Consider the following 13,673-nt stretch of genomic DNA (forward strand, 5'->3'; position numbering starts at 1 on the left):
TAGAGCGTTGGAAATAAGCATTCGAGCACGTTCTACAAATGAAAGAGTTCTTGAGCAGTGAAGTTGGAAGTTTACTGAGTCGAACCTCAAAACGATGAGCAGCCACAGTCCGTTGATTATTTCTGATATGTACTTGGTGGAATCGAATGTGCCAAGTCACTTGTACATCTCCCGTGAAAGTATCTATCAAAGGGAGACAAATTTCCAACCTTTCTTCGATTTTCCAGGCTATCAAGGTTGTATGTGATGTTCACGTCTCCAAATAGACGGAAGGCTTTTTTCTGGATGGAATCCAGCAACTTCGGGTTATGTTTGAGGGGCGGAGCTCCATAGATGAGAACAATACTTCAAAGAAGGTCTGATCTAAGCTTTATAAAGCATCAAAAGTTGCTGAGGTATGTACAGTTTCCTGGTTCGGAACAGTGTTCCAAGCTTTTGCAATTCCAGCGGCGTGATTGTTCCAAGACAAATTGGTGTCCATTTTAACCCCCAACAAGCTTATCAAAGCAGAAAGTGGAATTGTCTGACCTGACCAATTGTGGCATTGAATTGAACCTGATTACTTTCACCCCAATTCGAAATCACTTCTAGATCCTCATCAAGATATACAACCTCCTGTTGTCGGTGAAGATGTGCCTCCGTAGCCGATGTTCTGGAGTCCAAATGGAATGGAATGACGAGATAATTGGGCTGTCGTCAGCAAAGCAATATATTGCATTCTTGTTTTTTTTCAATAAGTCGTTGATAAACAATAAAATGAGGGTTGGAGACAATATGGATTCCTGGGTAACATCAGCGTTGATAGTGAAAGTATTCGAGAGATATACATCGACACCAATTACAGGAAGCTGAAGAACCATACACAAAAATGAACCTACAAGCCATAGCATCGAGATTTGGCCAGCAAACCCTCATGCCACACACGGTCATACGCCTTAGAAATATCAAGCGCAGCAGCTCTTGATTCTCCATGTTTTACGATTGCGTTATTCCAAATATTTGTGACATATGATAGAAGGTCGCCTGTTGGTCTTCGTTTCCGAAAGCCATATTGATGTTGAAGCCTTCCAAATATTTGAGGATATGGTGGTTTACGACCTACTCCATGAGTTTTGATATCACTGATAACAGAGCGACTGGTCTAGAGTTATTTGTAAGATTTTTCTTGCCCTTTTTGGGAATAGGCTGAACGTGGGAAATGTTTCAACAAGAAGGAAAAACCCCTTACTTGTAAGACAGGTTGAAAAGTCTGCATGTGAAAGTTTGGTGAATTTTCTCATTTGTGGCATGATCCTCAAATCGACGATGACCACCATTTTTCTTATTTTGGAATGGGAAAAGACACATTTCAATACATTATTGTGACTATTTTCGCAGTAGATCGCAACCAAATCCCAGGTGAACGGGATCGGTTCGCATTTCGCACCTAGTATATTCAAATCCAAGATAGAGTGAAACAAAACAAAACCGAAGCGTGATGTTCACGTGATCGCCCAGTGTCAGATGGAAAGGCTAGCGTTCATTGGTGAATTCGCCTTATTGGTACGAGTTCGGTACCAGCACAGAGTTGTAATCAGTCGTTTGCGTGTTTGTGTGGCGTGCGTTATAGTATATTGTTTAAAATTGTTTTCCAAGATGTCCAGTACAGACACTGCTGATGACACTGTGAGCTATCCTCTGAGTCCAGCCAGGAAACGATCCAAAAAAAGACATTTGAGTGTTGAGATGAAAAAAGTGATTTTAGATGTGTTCAAGAAAGAGATGGAAGAAATTGAGACATCAACTGTCGACGAAGTCGTATCGAAATTTTCCTATAAAATTGGAGTGTGTTGCGTTTCGATTTACAATGTTTTACGGGAATATAAACAAAATAATACATTTTCCAAACCGAATACAAATCAGAATCGTCAAACCATTTTAAAATCAACAGATGATGCTGATAAACATGCAATCAGGAGTAAAGTTCATGAGTACTTTTTCAGAAATGAAATACTCACGATCGACAAAGTACTCACAGAAATAAATGAAGATGTTTTATTGCCAAGTTTTTAGCGGTCAACATTCCATAAAGTATTTAAACATTTGAATTTTGTATGGAAAAAACGAGGGCGCAATAGTTTATTATTGGATAGAGAGGAAATTGTGTTACGGAGGAGAGAGTATTTGACTAAAATTGAATATTATAGGGAACAACAGAGAACAATTTATTATATGGATGAAACCTGGGTTAATGCTGGTCATACTACCCCTAAAGTATGGGTCGATGAAACTGTGACCTCATCTAGGAGGGCCTGTCTAGATGGACTATCCACCGAATTAACAAATCCATCAGGTAAACTTATATTTATATTAAGACCTGCCTCAATTTCAATATATAAAAGGTAACCCGTATTTGTTTTATTTACTTACAAACCTCGTCATAATTTCAGGTAAAGGAAACTGGCTTATTATTATCAGCAATGAGAATGGGTTTGTTGCTGAAGGGCTGTGCTGTTTCGAGTCGAAGAAAACTAAAGATTATCACGAAGAAATGAACGGTGAATCTTTCGAACAGTGGTTTTCAAAAGTTCTACCCCATCTGGAGGATAATGCTGTGATTGTAATGAACAATGCACTTTATCATTCGTGACGGTTAGAGAAGATTCTGACAACGTCTTCAAAGAAGATTGAAATCCAAAATTAGCTGCGATCAAAGAATATTAGCTTTGAAGACTCAATGCTAAGTGTACAGCTACTATAAATTGTCAAGGAGCGCAAGCTTGAATACCAAAAATGTATAGTCAATGAGATGGCAGCAGGCCAAAACAAAATTGTCCTTCGCCTGCCTCCATACCACTGCGAGCTCAATCCCATCGAGTTAATATGGGCGGATGTGAAGAATTTTGTAGCTCAGCATAACACCACGTTCAAATTTGCAGATCTCAAAGTACTTTTTGATGAGGGTTTGAAAAGAATCACAGTGGAGAAATGGGAGAAGTGTGTTCGGCATGTGATATCGGAAGTCGAGACAAAGATGTGGAAGCTTGATAACATAATAGAGGCACAAATTGAGCCACTGATAATTCAGATTGGTGAGGATGACACTACTGATGGAGAGATAAATTCATCCAATTGAATAATTTTGATTAATATTCCTTTTGATTTTACATGAAATAAAAATTATCAATAAAGAAATAATTACGTCTCTTTTCATATAATGCTTGAGTGCGCTGTGAAAAATCCAATGATAATCTTTTTATATTACACATATTATCTGAATTTTTTCCGTTAAACTGCAAAACTTGTGCATTTCACTCGTTGTTATAAAAAAGTTTTCCTAAGTATGATATATCATTTGCGATCAACAAGATGTTGGTTCTAAATACGACCCTGACCAATTCTTGGGATTTTCAATATCACGTGCGTAGGGCATGTCAATGTTTACATCCACTCTATCTTGGATTTGAATTTGCTTTAGTCGGACGAAAATTGAACATTCGATACGGGTCAAGTGGACGCGGTCCGTTACCAATCTATGTGTTTGGATCGTTCTTGCGTTGTAGTGTGAATTCTGAGCGTCTTATAGAAGAGGGTATTATTTGATAATATCTTAAGTGAGTTCGCATCACTTTTTATGCCTCTTATTCTACCAAAGTATTAGCCAATCTCGAAAAGAAAATATTTTTACGGCCGTCTCAGAAATCGTTCTACCTTTTTCTTACTCGTTTCAAGTATCAAATCTCTTGGGTCTTATGGGTAATTTACTCTTTCTGCTGCCTGGTCCGCCTTTAGACTTTTAACGACCCTTTTGATTGCGTGGGAAGCATACAGAAAATGAGAAAAGACGATGAAAACTCAAAGAGAAAGTGATGAACTTCAGAGGAGAAGCCCGGTTTATTTGTTCACATGGCCGGGAAACTCAGCTGGAAATTCTGGCGAATGACGTAGACCATTCAAAAAGAAAATCCTCCGGGTCAGGGACACGTTTGTGAGGATTGGGTGGAAATGCATTGGGAATTTCGTCGTAAATTTTCAAAACATTTCTCTTCACTTTTCAAAGCAGTTGATTATCTGATGAAAAAGAAGTTGGTATGAGTTGAAAAGATTTTTTGTATTGATTTTGATAATGAGTGGATTCATTGAACTTATATGCAACTGTCTTGTACTGTATAATTTCTTTTCATCCATTTTCCATGGATGATTTTCTCCCTGTAAGGATTGATACTATTTAGTCTAAGGGGATCTTATGTTGCCGACTAGGTGCTTAAAGGAAATGATATTTTTGCTGATTAGTGTTGGAGAAAGTTTTTTGTACTGTATTTTATTAGGTTGTCGATATTTGGGAGAAATTAAGGAGATATCAGTTTATTTTTTTTTATTGGAAATTGGAAGCACCTCAGCAATTCTTTTTTTGAATTTTACTTTCGCCTTTTTTGGTAGAGTGTCCAAAATATTGTAAAATTCTTTAAGATTATAAGCAATTTATTTTCGATGCTAGTTAATAATAATAATAATAATAAGGCAGAAATCTTAGCCGCACAAATGCAGAAGGCTGTCATTCTTGGCTCACTGCGTTTGCTCAGGGCACATGATTCTCGGACCCAATGATCAATTACCCCACGGTGTGGGGAGTGGTCATTGGTTGATTATGCTGGCGCGCCCTCCCGAATGTATCGGGGCTTCGGGGGATAGGGCCTGACCAGCGCACACTACGGTGAAAAAAAAATAATAATAATAAGCAGGGATGGCCACTAACACCCTTGGCCTTTGGTGAGTTGCGACACCACTTACCCGAGCAACTGGTGCAAAACCGGACCGGCAGCCCAGGCGCACCCGGGAAGGAGAACTCTATTCTCCCTCCGGTGCCGGCCGTGGGTCCACAGGGCTAACCACCCGGTGGACCCAACACTTGGTTCCCAGTGATCAAGGAAGGGGCCCCCACAATCGACCCGCTCGGAGGGGTCAGAGGAAAGGTGGTGGGGCCCATAACGATGATTTGCCTACTGATGACAACCCTGGCAACGACAACGGACGCTTTGAGTGGACGCATGAGCTGAGAGATAGCCTTATGCAATGCTACGAGAGTAGTGAGCCCGCGCGAAGAGGGTACATGGCGAGATTGCATGCTCTGTGGTGTGAAACACATCCGGAGCATGCCGCCTTTTCCGCCCAAAATCTTAGTGATTACGTATCCTATCTTCGGCGGCAGGGCTATAAAGCTCCTCCCCAGTCTGCTAACGAAGTGGTAGAAGTGGCAGTTCTATCACCCGTTGGCACGGCTGGAGAGGAGACTCGCACCATACCACCAATGGAGACGACAATCAGAACACGCAGGGCGCTCCACAGAATTAGGCCCCTGAAGCCACAAGAACTGGCTTGTTTGGATGCGGAGGTTCATAGTGTTCTAACAGAAGAGGCTGACATCTGGCAAATCAACACCGCCGTGTATAACGTCGTCCAATCGCTTTCCGAATCGGAAGGACGAAATCCCGGCCTTACGGTTCGGGAGATTGAACGGCGTGTACACAAGATGGAGGCTAAGATCACGTCGGCGAGACAACACGCGTCTCGTATCCAATGTGTGATGGACTACAGGGCGGCCAATAGGCCTTTCACGCCCGTAGTGCGGCGAATAGCCGCCAATTTACGACGTATCCGTCACACTCTAAGCCAAGGTGTGCTGTTGACCACCAAACAGCATTGCCATGATAGGATACGAATGCTAGTGGCTGCTAAGAAGTCACTAGTGGGGCGAGCGAGAAGTATCGCGGAAAATCTTAGGTTCCGCGAGAAACCTTCTCGCTTATTCCAAGAGCCTTCACGTGTTGTAGATAATCCGCCGACTGCTGATCAGGTGGAATCCTTCTGGAAGGATATCTATGAACACCCGCAGCCACTCAACTTAGACACTCCAGCCCTAGCGCAGTTCGAAGTTTTCAACAGAGAGCTTCGACAGCCTGAGCTCAATGAACTGCGCAACCCGATAACTCCGGATGACGTTCGAAGAGCCCTTGTTGGTTCCAAGAACTTTGCTGCTCCAGGCCCAGATGGGCTGAACACTTATTGGTGGAAAAAACTACCAAGTACCCACCGCCATCTGGTCAGAGTTTTCAACTTATGGCTGGACGGAGAGCAACCGATTCCGGATTGGTTTGTCGAGGCGGACCGTTCTCATCCCCAAAAGCGGAGATTTGTCGATTCCTAAGAATTACAGACCGATAACATGCTTGAATTCGTGTTATAAGTTGTTTACAAGCATCTTATACACACGAATACTCACCGCAGTTGACCGAGTGTTCGAACGGATATATGAGCAGTGAGGGTCGAAGAGAGGAGTCGCTGGATGTAAAGAGAACCTGCTCATCGATAGATGTGTAACGCAGGACTCGATACAATATAAGCGTAACCTCTCTATGGCCTGGATCGATTACCGTAAGGCATTTGATACAATTTCGCATGAGCTCATCTTACATTTGCTCAGATGCCTTGCGGTACCCGACAACATAGTGAGATGCATTGAACAACTGATACCACTTTGGCGAACTCGCTTCACCATAACATCTGGTCAAGCAAGAGTCCAAACAGGGTGGGTCACTTTCAGAAGAGGTGTATTTCAGGGTGATTCCCTCAGTCCCCTTCTATTCTGCATCTCACTATTGCCATTATCCGTTGCGCTCAGAAACACTCGAGGGTATAACTGTGGCACCCCCGGAAACCGGAGGCACAAGGTCACCCATCTGTTTTATATGGATGATCTTAAACTTTATGCCTCTGGAGAGAAGGATCTCCATCAGTCCTTGAGGGTGGTGGAAGAGTACACGCATGCTATCGGTATGAAATTCGGGATATACAAATGTGCAATGGTTCATCTCAAAAGAGGACGATGCGGGGACTACGGAGAGGATGTGCAGCTCGTAGATGGAAGCATCATACACCATCTGGATGCCGGAGAGACGTATACTTACCTCGGGGTGGAACAACGCCACTCACAAGAGGTAACCGCAGTGAAAAACTCTCTCCGCGGCAAGTATCAGCACAAACTTCGACAGATCTGGTCATCGGAGCTGTCGGGAAGAACAAAGTTGCTGCAACAAATATGCTTGCCGTTCCAATCTTACTCTACTCGTTTGGAGTAGTGAAGTGGACTCGGGAGGAGCTGTATCAACTCGACGTAAGGACCCGAAAAATGATGCATCTCTATAGGAGTTTGCGTCCCAAATCGTCCGTTCCAAGGTTGTACTCCCCGACAACAGGGAGGTCATGGACTTTTGAGTTTATAGTGTCTACATGACAGAATGGTACTGGATACAGCCTGTAAAGTCGTCAGGAGTTCGGATCCCCTTCTCTGCATGGTCCGTGACCATGAGAGAGCAGGAATTGGAGCATTTCTCCTTAGAGCAGCTGCTCGAGCAGCTGATGAACTCGGTATAGTTTTCGACTCTGAACGAGGTAACTACAACTCTGTCACCGAGTTGGAACCCGTTCAGCAAAAAGCTCAGATAAAAGCCGCAGAGATCACCTCACTTCTGCGGAGACACAGGGATAAGCCAATGCATGGGGTCTTCTTCAATAATATTGAAGACCTTGGCTTATCAAAGCGCCTGACGTTCGCTTTTCTCAGGTCGAGTGGGCTGAAGTCGGAAACTGAGGGGTACATCATGGCTTGCCAGGATGGTGTCTTCAACACCTTAGTCTACCGCAGTCGCGTGATGGGTATAGAGGTTCCTGACACAAGGTGCAGGGCCTGCCGCGAGGCGCCCGAGACCCTAATGCACTTGCTATCAGCATGTCCAGCATATGCGGTCTCGGCCTATATCCATCGACATAACGCGGCCCTAAGAGTGCTATATTACCATCTACGGCACTCTTACGGTATTGACGAGACACCGGTGTTGCCCTACGCTCCGGGGATATTGAATCCGTTGTGGGGAACGAGAAGTGCCGAATTTATTGGAACTATTCGTTCCCCACCCTCAGGCTCATACAAGCTAATAAGCCTGATGTAGTCCTTCTCGACCACCAGACCAAAACGATATTTGTCGTGGAGTTTTCAGCTCCTGGCGAGACGAATATCGTCAGAAAAGAGGAGGAAAAACGGATAAAATATCGAGATTTTCTCTTCGAACTCCGCAGACTCTATACAGATCACTCTGTCAAGATGGTCGTTCTGATTATTGGAGTCCTTGGTGGAATGATGTCTTCTCTACTCTCGAATCTCAAAATCATACCGGCTTGCCGCACTAAGGCAGAAATCTTAGCCGCACAGAAGGCTGTCATTCTTGGCTCACTGCGTTTGCTCAGGGCACATAATTCTCGGACCCAATGATCACTTACCCCACGGTGTGGGGAGTGGTCATTGGTTGATTATGCTGGCGCGCCCTCCCGAATGTATCGGGGCTTCGGGGGATAGGGCCTGACCAGCGCACACTACGGGAAAAAAAATAATAATAATAAATGGGACACATTGTTTATAAAGAATAAGTAGATACAAAAAGCAATGAAAGGGCGAAGTTCACCCAAAGCTGTTATACAACTTAACCTAGGCATATATTATATAAAAATAATTACCTAGTATAGTCTATATGAACTTGTGTCCAAAAATGCTTCGTTTCGGAGATACGGGGTGTTGAAATTGAATTTTTTTGTTCACTTTTTGAAAACAACTCTTGCAAAAAATAAGTTATTTGCACGAAATTCGGTACCCGGGTTTTTTTTTGACGTGAGAAATCATAATTTCGTATTAATTTTTATGTAACATCTAGAGGGCGCTACGTACGCTTTCATTATTTATTTCAATTTTCACAGTGAACCTTCGGTACTTTTCGTGAAAAAACCCCACACCTTTTCAAAGTAAAAAAAGTACACTTCCTCAACAATGCTGGATGTGATAGTTTTCGAGATATTTACAATTTTCTATATCGATGCATATTACTTAGCTCCTAGGGCGATAAGTGAAGTTGCTGAGAACATTACAAAAACTAAGTATGTGGTGGATCTTGTCAAAATAAAAAACTTTTTCTTATAATATGTTTGATGAAAATAACTAAAATTGCAAAAAACTTATGACAAAAATCTACCATGTTTTGAAAAATTTCAACAATCTGTATTTCGAAAACGAATCATTTTTCGTTAAACATTTTATTGGAAGAAGTTGTTTATTTTGACGAGATCCACCACATACTTAATTTTTGTAATGTTCTCACCAACTTCATTTAGCGCCCTAGAAACTAAGTAATATGCATCGATATAGAAAATTGTAAATATCTCGAAAACGATCACCTCCAGCGTTGTTGAGGAGGTGTACCTTTTTTATCTTAGAAAAGATGTGGGAATTAGGTTTTTTATGAAAAATACCGAAAGTTTACTGCCAAAAAAGTTAGGTCAATTTGATATAAATAATGACAGCGTACGCAGCGCCCTCTGGATGTTACATTAAAATTAATACGAAATTATGATTTCCCACGTCAAAAAAAACCCGGATACAGAATTTCGTGCAAATAACTTATTTTTTGCAAGAGTTATTATCAAAAAGCGAACAAAAAATTTAATTTCAACACCCCGTATCTCCGAAACAAAACATTTTCGGACACAAGTTCATGAAGACTTTTGTGTTAAAATTGTCTCAGGAATACGTCACTTGAATATTTTAACGTACTTATGTTACACCCTGTATAGCAAAACATACACAAAAGTGAGATAAAGGGAGAACCATATGAGCAAGGCATTACATGAATATATTATCTATCCAGAAGACTTCAGATATGTTTTCAACTCTTTCTTGAAATTATATATGGAGTAGTGTCTAAATTCAGTTGATTATCATTCCATCGTTCAGGAGCTTTTTTGTTCTATGGTTTCTTTTATGATCTTCCTTTGGATTTACTCTCCTGATTACAATGAATTTGATCCTTTGTGAGATTTCTGTATTCTCCCGAGTCGTGAATCTTCTATCCAGAATTCACAACTGCCTGAAGATCTTTGTATCCTTGAATTTTTTCCGAAAGTTGAGTCTCGTCATAATCGGATTTACATTGATCCGCTCTAGATACGAAATGATTTCCTTATTCAGGTGGTATTGGATTTTTTTCCCGCTGTTTCGCTAGCGAAGTATATTGCAGTGTCTGTACTGGGGTACATGGGAAAATCACTTGTTTACAGACATTACAGGTATAGCGACAAGCAGAACCCATGCCGGACATCTGCCTCGATCGAGTATATTCTTCAGAGTGAGCTTGGTTCACCCTTACCCAAAAGCCCTCTCCGACAAATAGGAATCAATGCTCTCAGCATTTTGGCGACCAATCCTTCTATCCAAAACTATGTTGTTTTCCTTGTACAAGGACTCCTTTATTACGTGAACAATAAGGACCACCTGGGACGTAGTGTTACGTCCCTATATCCAAATTGTTTCATCTTTTTCTCAAGGCAAATAAACCTTTTCAATAGGTTCCTATTGATTACCTTGGCAAGCGAACTCAGGAGTGAGATGAGCCTGTAGACATTGAGGTACTACCGGCTTATACCTGTTTCGTGTATGGGAACCACCTCAGCTTTCTTTAAAGATGCTTGATAGTGCTGGCACTTCAAGATCTCTGCACCAGAGCTTTTCGCGATAGGTTCTGGAGCAGAACTGTGTCAATTTTATACAGTTTGGGTGCTTTGTTTTTCAGCAGGTATTTTAGTGTCTCTGTTAGTTCGTCAAAGTTCGTCATCAAGTTCCCCCGCTTCCATTGCTGTTGTTCCTGCCTGTCTATCTTTGTGCGTAGTTCTTTATAGTTCTTCGTTCGTTTGTTGAGTTGTCACTAAGTCTATGAACGCTCTGCCAGTGATTTCCAAACATCCTAGAATCTTTCATGTCGGTAACACCTCTTGCATCACTGCTCTCTTTGGTAGGTATATCCTCGTACTTGGTATGCAAGACCTTGAACATCCTCCGCAGAGAGCCGTTCTGCACAATCAGGTTCGGAAGCATATCATTCCACCTCCTATTGACGAACTCCTTGATTTGAATTTTGACCTCAGATGCATTTTCTTGCTTTCTGAGGTTCCGGTTTTGTTGCCAGTGTTTTCTGGCCCGGTTTTTCATTTTGATTAGCTCCTCAATATGAGGGGGAACGATTCATTTCTTTCCTCAAGCATCGGTGGTTCAGTGGTAGAATGCTCGCCTGCCACGCGGGCGGCCCGGGTTCGATTCCCGGCCGATGCATGTTTTTTTTTCAACATTTACCCAGACAGACAAAAATGAAGATATTATGAATTTATTCATTTTTTTGTTACTCACTTATTTAAATTTCTTTATGACGCCTACATATTTACCTACGAATTTACCTCATAGAGTCCCTTTTATTTTGGGTAACAATAGGATTAATACGTCATAGCTTTTATTAATATATTATTTTTAGAGCTGCAAAGCGTTTAGAAATTAAATTTTGAACTCCCAGTATATTATTAACAAAAAAAAGTTTGCCGAAACCAGGGATCGAACCAGGGACCTTTAGATCTTCAGTCTAACGCTCTCCCAACTGAGCTATTTCGGCACGTAAAAGGACCACTCTCACAGACAGTAGAGTTATTATTTATCAGGCCAACTTTATGGGAGTTATGTTTATCGTTATTTGAATATGACCATCACAAAAATCTTTATTGTTCATGAACAAACTGAGTAAATCTTTCACTTTTGTTTTTTATGTTTTTTTTGAGACTGTTAAGAGTAAGAATAGAAATTGAAAGGGGTATATTTATGAGAAAGAAAGGTTTTGATTTTATACTCCTCACAAAGATGTTAGATCATGCAAACAAGTGGGTTTCGGACACAGACACAAACTGGAGAAAAAACCCTCTTCCTACACAGAAGAAAAAATACTTTCGATACAACTACTTTTACATGACCCAGTTTTTTCCTAATTTAATACTGTTTTATAAGAAAAAAATACGTTATATTCGTGGATACCCTCCTTTTTTACACGTAAAATTTGGGAACAAGAGAATCATATTTGAAAACTGGTAGAGGTTTTCAAGGACTCTTAATTAAGAGAATATATAACAATAGGTGATATTATTTTGATTGAAAAAAAAATAGAGTGAGTGATATTGATACAAATTGCAATGGATTTCGTTATGTCGGGTTTTTTCGGGGTTGTAAGAGAAAATGAAAAAGATGTGGATCCGGTCGACTTGGCCAGCTTATTTGAGTGGTCAAAGGCGTTTATCAGATACGATACCAACGAAAGTTCGACAGTTTGATAGAACTAAAACCATATAAATTAATAATATCCAGATATACATTTTGGAAATAAAGTTACCATCTCCTGTACCAAGTAATTCAAACCTACCCATATAAATGCAGGCACACTATATGAAATATAACCCCTACAATTCAAGGAAATATAAGTTATCTTATATTTCTGGATTATTCCCAAAGGTATTCAAAATAACTTTAGCTGTTACGAATTGTAATAATTGGAAGAGTGTCGATGGCAACGACTTGTTTCCCACTGCAACCCTGAGTTTTATTTCGCAAGAAATAAACGATATTACACATTACGAAAAAGGGTAGATAGTGTTTTTATAGTCCTTCCAGTGGAATGCTCCGGATGTAGAGTTGTTGTCTATTCTATCAGAAATATTGTAACAGTACATAATATGGTGAATAATAATGACAGATGTGAAATAAAACATACGAATAAAAGTCCAATATACAGTGCATTTCTTTAATGTCCCTCCTCCCTCTTTTATTTTTTGAACGGGTCAACTCACGAAATTGAAATTTGAAATGTTAGAATTAATGCATGAACACTTTATTTTGAAGTAAAATTGACAGATGAAACTTTCAAGATGGCGACTGGGCGCCATCTGGGAAAAAAATTAAATGAAAAGGGGGGGTCTTGTGGTAAATCATTTTGAAGCTACTGACGAATACTTCACAACCCTAGAATATGAAGTCAATATCTTCTCCCACTACAAAATGGCGAAACATTTAATAATTACCTGAAGATAAACACATTAATATCGATATTTCTAGAAATATTCCTTTTTATCTTTATCAACAACCCGATAAGGTTTGTTGAGTTATTTTTTGTTTATGAAAACGCCAAAAATGTCAGTACGACAATGAACATCATTAGGTTTGTTTTGGTTCTGTATTTCGAACTGTTATTGAACCGTCCCGTATCGACGCCGAATCAATGCGCAGAACATTACAGTTCCAGAACAGTTCTGGAACGGTCCCAACAAGTACAAAACCAAAACATATAAAAACATTATTCTGACAAGCGTATAAACAAAGATTGGATGTTAGGTACGTCTACTCTGGTACAACGATCATTGGACTTTTGAGTTAAGTTTAAAGACAAGAGTGAAAAAGTTGAGCAAATATATAATTAAAATGTAATGACGTTTTTGAAAAAATGGGAGTAACAGGAATTAACTGACACGTTATCTCCGGTTATCCAAAATTAAATGATCGAACTGTAAAGAATTGTGAACCAAAACAAACCTATTGTTCAGTTAGAATATTCTCATTTAGTTTTCGGTTTTACTAGTAGAAAGGTACCACGTCAACAATCTCTAAAATGGTCCATTCTCGTCCATTGGAAGAAGAGAATTGAAGCGATTATTATTTATGGTGCGACGCGTAACTCTCACGAGACTTAAAGGATTTTCAATGAACGTTTTCCGAATAGTCCTATCTGTAG

General features: G+C 40.5%; 1 protein-coding gene and 2 non-coding genes across 3 annotated transcripts in view; 2 read left to right on the top strand and 1 right to left on the bottom strand.

Annotated features, from left to right (window-relative positions):
- Nucleotides 1–13,673, top strand: part of LOC111507443 (whirlin) — a 132,986-nt gene that overhangs the window by 59,167 nt on the left and 60,146 nt on the right. The window lies entirely within an intron of this gene.
- On the top strand, nt 11,115–11,185 carry TRNAG-GCC (transfer RNA glycine (anticodon GCC)). The gene has a single exon. It is a non-coding gene; the product is annotated as a tRNA-Gly (tRNA).
- Nucleotides 11,444–11,516, bottom strand: TRNAF-GAA (transfer RNA phenylalanine (anticodon GAA)). Its single transcript has one exon. It is a non-coding gene; the product is annotated as a tRNA-Phe (tRNA).

Source organism: Leptinotarsa decemlineata, unplaced genomic scaffold (assembly GCF_025532065.1).
Source record: "Leptinotarsa decemlineata unplaced genomic scaffold, Ldec_3_MD MMD2_tig00000505_RagTag_RagTag, whole genome shotgun sequence".
NCBI classification, from domain to species: domain Eukaryota; kingdom Metazoa; phylum Arthropoda; class Insecta; order Coleoptera; family Chrysomelidae; genus Leptinotarsa; species Leptinotarsa decemlineata.